We start from the raw sequence: 7,072 nt of genomic DNA on the forward strand, positions 1-7,072 counted from the left end.
CTCCATGGGAGGTTGGGATGCTATCTCTACCTGCGATCGTAAGTATTGAAATAGGACTCATTTAACAGCCTATCATGCCAATTTTGGGTGACCCTCACCTCCTTCTACACACTCTCAGCCTAGGCAAGTGTGTGTGGGCAATTATAGCATAGATGTGAAGGATTAGAACAAGTCGCACGTACCTCTGCATAAACCATTGAATGCAGTTACTAGTGTAGAGTCAAGAATTAATCAAGCTTTTGGGATATGGTTTTCAGGGTTGGAGTTGGGTCCTGGCTTGTGGCCAACTTGTAAACTCCCTTAGGTTTGGAAGTGGATGGATTGGGGAGTTTACGAGTAGCAGCGGTGTGCTACTGAGAATTGCCGGCAAGATTCTTGAAGAGAATCCATGCCTCATTCTCGTGCTTTGTGAGGAAAGTACCTCCACACGAGGCTTCTACCATCGACCAATCTTTTTCGGCTAACCCTTCATAAAAGGTTTGAACTAATTGCCATTTGGGAACCTGATGGTATGGGCATTTACAGAGCAGGTCCCTAAAGAGCTCCTAGGTCTCAAAGAAGAGTTCCCGATCCGTCTGTTTGAAACTTGTTATTGCCTTTCGCAGCTGGTTAGTCTTCCCAATTGGTAAGTACTTTTTCATAAATTCATCTTGCATGGTGGCCCATTTGGTCACTAATTTCAGCTCTAAGGAGGTTAACCAATATTTCACCTTATCCTTCAAAGAGAATGGAAAGAGCCTAAGACGAAGGGTGTCATCACTAAAATTAGGTACACGGATGGTGGAGCAATTCTCCAAGAACTTATCCAGATGTTGATAAGGATTTTTAGTGGGGTTCCCATGAAAGTTTGGTAGCATCAAAATGATTGAAGTATTTATCTCGAATTGTGCCGCTTGAACATCTGGGAACCGGATGCAAGACGACGATGTGTATGCGTTAGGCACAAACTAGTCCCTAAGAAGCCGAAGTGGTTGCTCTCCCACCACAGGTAGGTAGGGAGCTTGGGGTTTCAGGAGTTGATCAAAGAGAACCGGTGGGTTCTTTTTGGCCATAACTTTTGGCTCGGACCACTCAGTGATCTCTGGATTGGAGGTAAGTTTCCTAACAAACCTACGGGATCTTTCAGTCTCAGGATTTATAGGAACTATCTCGGAGTCCTAAGAGCGCAAACCAAATATATACAGTTGAAGTACCCAGAATCAAGACTTCAGAGATAACAAACAAAAATGAAAATAAATAAAGAAAGATGAAAATAAAATGAAAGCAAATAAAAAACACAAGGCAACAATACTCTAAAGTGGAAGTTGGCTTATAACCGTAGCCAAGTCCCAGGCAACGGTGCAAAAATTTGGTAGGCTCGCATCCTTAACTATCAAAGATAAAATTTATACTGCCTAACAATCCCAAGTTTAGTAGAAAGTGGGGAAGTCGGGTGTTGATCCTCGGGGACTTAAAGTGTTGGAATTAGTGTATTCTCAAGAGGGGGTGAATTGGAAATTTAAAACATTCCTAGGTCACGTTCAAATCCCAATCAGTATTTCCCAACTTAGGGTCTTTCTAAGTATTAACCAATGCAGCAGAAATCAAATTGAGCATAAATGTAAAACAATTGAAGCAATATCAGTATTTCTAAAACATTCACACTAATTAAAATAACAACATTCAAGTGCGTAAATTTAAAGTTGACACAAGATATGTTATCGGGGTTCGGCCAATACTGCCTACATCCCCTCCTTAGCTCGCAAACCTGAGGATTACCACTATTACTCACTTAACGGGTGGAGCAGCACCAATTACAACCAGGTCAAATTAAAGCAGGGTTGATCTCAACCTTTACAACTAATCCTTCTGTAATGACCCAAAAATTTAAATAATTAGAAAATATAATGAATAAAATGGATTAATGGAAAATAAGGGGAAGGAAGGAAGAATTTTTAAGTAAATAGCAGGCCTCGTCGATGAATGTCCTGTATTCATCGATGAGTGTCCTTCTAAGCTCGTCAACAAAGTCTGCTTCTCGTCGACGAAGAAATCCCAAGAGAGAATTTTGGAAACCTTGAATTTCATCGACGAAGGTATCTTCTCGTCGACGAAGACTCTATAGCGCCTTGTTGAAGAATCGACGTGCCTCGTCGACGAAGCCCTGCCTATAAATAGGTTGTTCTTCATTTTCAGCATGAATTTTTTGAACTCTCTCTCCTTTCTCTCTATAAAGACGAAGCTCCAGCCTTATCTCTTCGATTTCGGGCAGATTTTGACCCGGTTTGATGATATAGAACCACTACGAGGTTCGTGGGATCATTCTCTTCAAGGCTGTAGGAGTTTATCGTTGGGTTGTGAGGTTTGGGAAACATCCCAAAATGAGGGTAAGTTAGTTATTTTGGGATTTTCTTAAAGAATGTTGTTATTTGGAGCTTAAGAAATAGTAAATAAGTATTTTCCTTAAGATTTAAGTTAATTGGAATTTATTTTAATTAAGTTAGGATTTTAGGTTCAAGGTCCAAGTGAACACTGCAGGTATCGGTTCGGGGATTCTACTAGCGCAGTTTGAAAGTCAAGTAAGGGGGAAATTTATATATTAAATCAAGTTTTTCATGAATAAATGGATTATGTGTTATCTATGTATATATGTTTATATGTGGGTTTAAAATGTCAGCCACGAAATTTATGTTTTCTGAGCCTAGGATTGTTTATATAGTTATGTTTATTTGAAAGGAAATGAATGAAAGTGAAAAGGTATTTTTTCTAAGGAAGTAAGGAATGAAATGTATTTTTAGCATATAAATGTTAATTATGGGTTGGCTTATTTTGTAAGAAATGTATATGAATTTTACTGCTAAAACTATGTGGCATGAGATTCTGTGCAAATATATGTTAGATATATGAGATGCAGGTTAAGTAAGTAAAACTTTATGAATAAAATATGATATGGAAAATGTTGCTTGTGTATGTTAAATGCAACCATGTAAATGTAAGACAGTTGAAAGACATCCATGTTAGCATATTCTAGCGCATTTCTATGTGGAAACAAGCTGTAGCAGATTCTAGCGCATTTTTATGTGGAAACTAACTAATGATGGCTAAAGACCAGTTGTAGTACGAAGGAATGAAATGAAAATGTTATGCATTGAAATGAAAATGGAATGACGATGCAATGAAATGAAATGTGAAAATGAAATGAAATGTGAAATGTGAATGATATGAATGGGAAAGAGTCACTTAAAGTGAAATGAAATGTAAAGTTAAGTTATGAATATGAATGAATGTGTATGAATGTATAATGACAGAAAGGAATGATGTATTATGATATTAGAAGTATGTATGTACATAGAACATGTTATGATTGGGCAAGGCAAACTCTTCGCCTAAGGGCTTACTGAGAAAGGGGAGTGCACTAGTAGCCTCAGATGTGGCAGTAGCTGCATAACGTACTAGGGCAGAAGGAACCTATTTGTATGCGTGGGTAGATTTCCCTATCCTTAGGGCCGTTACCAGTAAACTATTGTTGAATGCGTGAGTACAAGATTAATCTAACACTTGAGGGCTTACTTAGTAAGGTAAGTGTCTTGGTATGCTTTAGTTGTGACCTTAGGGTTACCTATGTATCAGAGCAGAGGGGTGCTACTTGTATGGACGGGTAATCACCCCTATCCTTGAGTAATCTGTGGGATAAACATTTGCATGTGATTGTTTAGGCTCAGAAAATGATTTCAGAGTTATGTTAATGATTTGCGAAAGTTATTAAAATGATATCTATATACCTCATGTTGCCGCACGCTGTTTTAATATGTATACTTCTTCCCTTACTGAGATGTGTCTCACCCGAATATGAATGTTTCTTTTTCAGGACATCCTTGAGATTGGGCTTAGGAGATCAAGGGTATTTTTAGCATTTTTAGGACTATATAAGAAACAGGGTATATATTGATACTATCATGGAGATGTAAATATTTATGTTTTATATTTTATGTCGTTATGTTTTAAGGATGTTGTGAGATAAATGGTTGTGAACATACTGAAATTTTTTGGAGATGTTTGTATATATGGAAATATAGGTGATGGTTGGATTTTATGGATTTATAGATAGAAAATATAAAACTCGGGTATATTACGATTTTATGGTATTATGTTATATGGAGATTATGTTTATGGTTTTCGCTACGTATGTATAGAATTAAGGAATGTCAAGATTTTATCAAGTATAACGCGTCGGTCCCGGGTTTAAGGGTTTGAGGCGTTATATTATGGTATCAGAACAATGATTTTGGGGATTTTAAGGATTTAGGAATGATTTATACCAGAGTATAGGAAATAGTTAGGATAAGGATACTAGATGAATAGCTTAGGTACTGAGAAATAGGTTTGGTGTAGGGAAGTATAGGATTTTGTTTTTTAATTTAGAGGCGAAAATACATCGACAATTTCCTGTGATTTTTTTGAAGCAGTCAACGGCCTCAGAAAAGCCACGGTAAACCTTAGATGTTTTTGTTTCTGAATGATGAGACTGGTCCTCATATGGAGATTTTGGATTTTATTTAATGATTATGTTATTTGGAGTTTTAATATGGAATTCTTATTTCTTCTCAGTCCTATTTTTCAGGATGGATTCTGGAGATGAGAATATAGAGGTTGAAGGAAGGGAGGATTCAGTGACCTCTAGCGAGGAAGAAATAGATATCTCTAAGGTATTGCGGGGTATCATTTGTCAGGTTAAAGTAGAGATGAAGAAGGACCCAAAAAGAACAGAACTGTCCACCTGCAGAACAGGGTTGCAGCATAAAAGAATTTATGAGGATGAACCCTCCAACCTTTTTAAGAGGCCCTGATCTGGTGGTTGTAGAAAACTGGGTACAGGAGATAGAAGAAATTATGACCGTACTCGATTGTACGGACGAGCAAAAGGTCTGGTATGCTGCATTCAAAATGACAGGAGAGGCAAAGCGCTGGTGGCTTTCTGCGAAGCTACTAGAGGATCTAAGGGTCATAAAGATAGCTCTTACCTGGGAGAGATTCAAGGAGCTTTTCTGTGATAGGTATTTTCCTTCATATGTCAGAGAGGAGAAGATTGAAGAGTTCACTAATCTGACCCAGGAGTTGCGGAATATGCGGCTAAATTTGTGGAGTTGTCGCGTTTTGCTCCATTTCTGGTCCCAAATGAAGTAAGAAGGGCCTGGAAATTTGAGAAAGGCCTGAGGCGTAGGATCTACGAGCTGGTGGTCGAGTTTCAGGTCCAGAGCTTTTCAAAATTAGTTGACAAGGACTCGGTGTTATAGAAGAGTATCCAGGGTAGCACTGAGCCTTTAGAGCAGAATAAGAGACCTGCGTCATCTGGCTTTCAGTCTAAGGCCAGTCAGGAATTGGCGAAGAAAAGGAAAGAAGCAATGGGCTCAGTATGCACGAAATGTAATAAGACACATAGGGGTGAATGCTGGTATGCCACTTCGAATTGTTATAGGTGCGGTAAGCCAGGGCACCACAAGAAAGATTGCCAAGAACCCTTGCCTATGGTAGCTGCTCAGAATCAAGACAAGGGGAAGCAGCATATACCACTTGGAAGAGGTGGTCCGCCTCGGCTGTATACACTTCGAGCTGAGGAGGATGCCATCAGAGAAGCAGGTATGATAATTTTATTTAATGGAAAATGATTGAATGATTTATATGATGATATGCATGTTGAGTTCTTATGATAATAGTTAGCAAATGAATGCAAAATAATGTGAAAGCATGATTAGTTGGTAAAATTTCGAGGACGAAATTTTTTAAGGAGGGGAGAATGTGACCTGGAAATTTAAATAATTAGAAAATATAATGAATAAAATGGATTAAAGGAAAATAAGGGGAAGGAAGGAAGAATTTTTAAGAAAATAGCAGGCCTCGTCGACGAATGTCCTGTATTTGTCGATGAGCGTCCTTCTAAGCTTGTCGATAAAGTCTGCTTCTCGTCGACGAAGAAATCCCAAGAGAAAATTTTGGAAACCCTGAATTTCATTGACAAAGGTATCTTCTCATCGACGAAGACTCTATAGCGCCTCGTCGACGAATCGACGTGTCTCGTCGACGAAGCCCTTCCTATAAATAGGTTGTTCTTCATTTTCAACGTGAATTTTCCAAACTCTCTCTCTCTCTCTCTCTCTAAAAATGAAGCTTCAGCCTTCTCTCTTCTATTTCAGGCCGATTTTGACCTAGTTGGATGATCCGAAACCACCACGAGGTTGGTGGGATCATTCTCTTTAAGGCTGTAGGAGCTGATCATTGGGTTCTGAGGTTTAGGAAACATCCCAAAATCAGGGTAAGTTAGTTACTTTGGGATTTTCTTAAGCAATTTTGTTATTTGGAGCCTAAGAAGTAGTAAATAAGTATTTTCCTTAAGTTTTAAGTTAATTGGAATTTATTTTAAATAAGTTAGGATTTTTAGTTCAGGGTCCAAATGAACGCTGCGGGTATCGGTTTGGGGAACCTGCCAGCGCAGTTTGAAAGTCAGGTAAGGGGGAAATTTATATATTAAATCAGGTTTTTCATGAATTAAAATGGATTATGTGTTATTTATGTATATATGTTTTTATATGGGTTTGAAATGCCAACCATGAAATTTATGTTTTCTGAGCCTAAGAATGTTTATATAGTTATGTATATTTGAAAGGAAATGAATGAAAGTGAAAAGATATTTTTGTAAGGAAGTAAGGAATGAAATGTATTTTTAGCATATAAATGTTAATTATGGGTTGGCTTATTTTGTAAGAAATGTATATGAATTTTACTGCTAAAACTGTGTGGCATGAGATTCTGTGCAAATATATATTAGATATATGAGATGTAGGATAAGTAAGTAAAACTTTATGAATAAAATATGATATGGACAATATTACTTGTGTATGTTAAATGCAATCATGTAAATGTAAGACAGCTAAAAGACAGTCATGTTAGCAGATTCTAGCGCATTTCTATGTAGAAACTAACTGTAGCAGATTCTAGCGCTTTTTTATGTAGAAACTAACTAATGATGGCTAAAGACCAGTTGTAGTACGAAGGAATGAAATGAAAATGTTATGCAATGAAATGAAAATGGAATGAC

The 7,072-nt window shown here is 37.6% G+C and overlaps 1 non-coding gene across 1 annotated transcript; it reads left to right on the forward strand.

Moving 5' to 3' along the window:
• Nucleotides 1-501: 501 nt before the first annotated feature.
• On the forward strand, nt 502-607 carry LOC131145288 (small nucleolar RNA R71). Its single transcript, XR_009134071.1, has one exon. It is a non-coding gene; the product is annotated as a small nucleolar RNA R71 (small nucleolar RNA).
• The last annotated feature ends 6,465 nt before the right edge of the window (nt 608-7,072 follow it).

Source organism: Malania oleifera, chromosome 12 (genome assembly GCF_029873635.1).
Source record: "Malania oleifera isolate guangnan ecotype guangnan chromosome 12, ASM2987363v1, whole genome shotgun sequence".
Lineage (NCBI taxonomy): Eukaryota > Viridiplantae > Streptophyta > Magnoliopsida > Santalales > Ximeniaceae > Malania > Malania oleifera.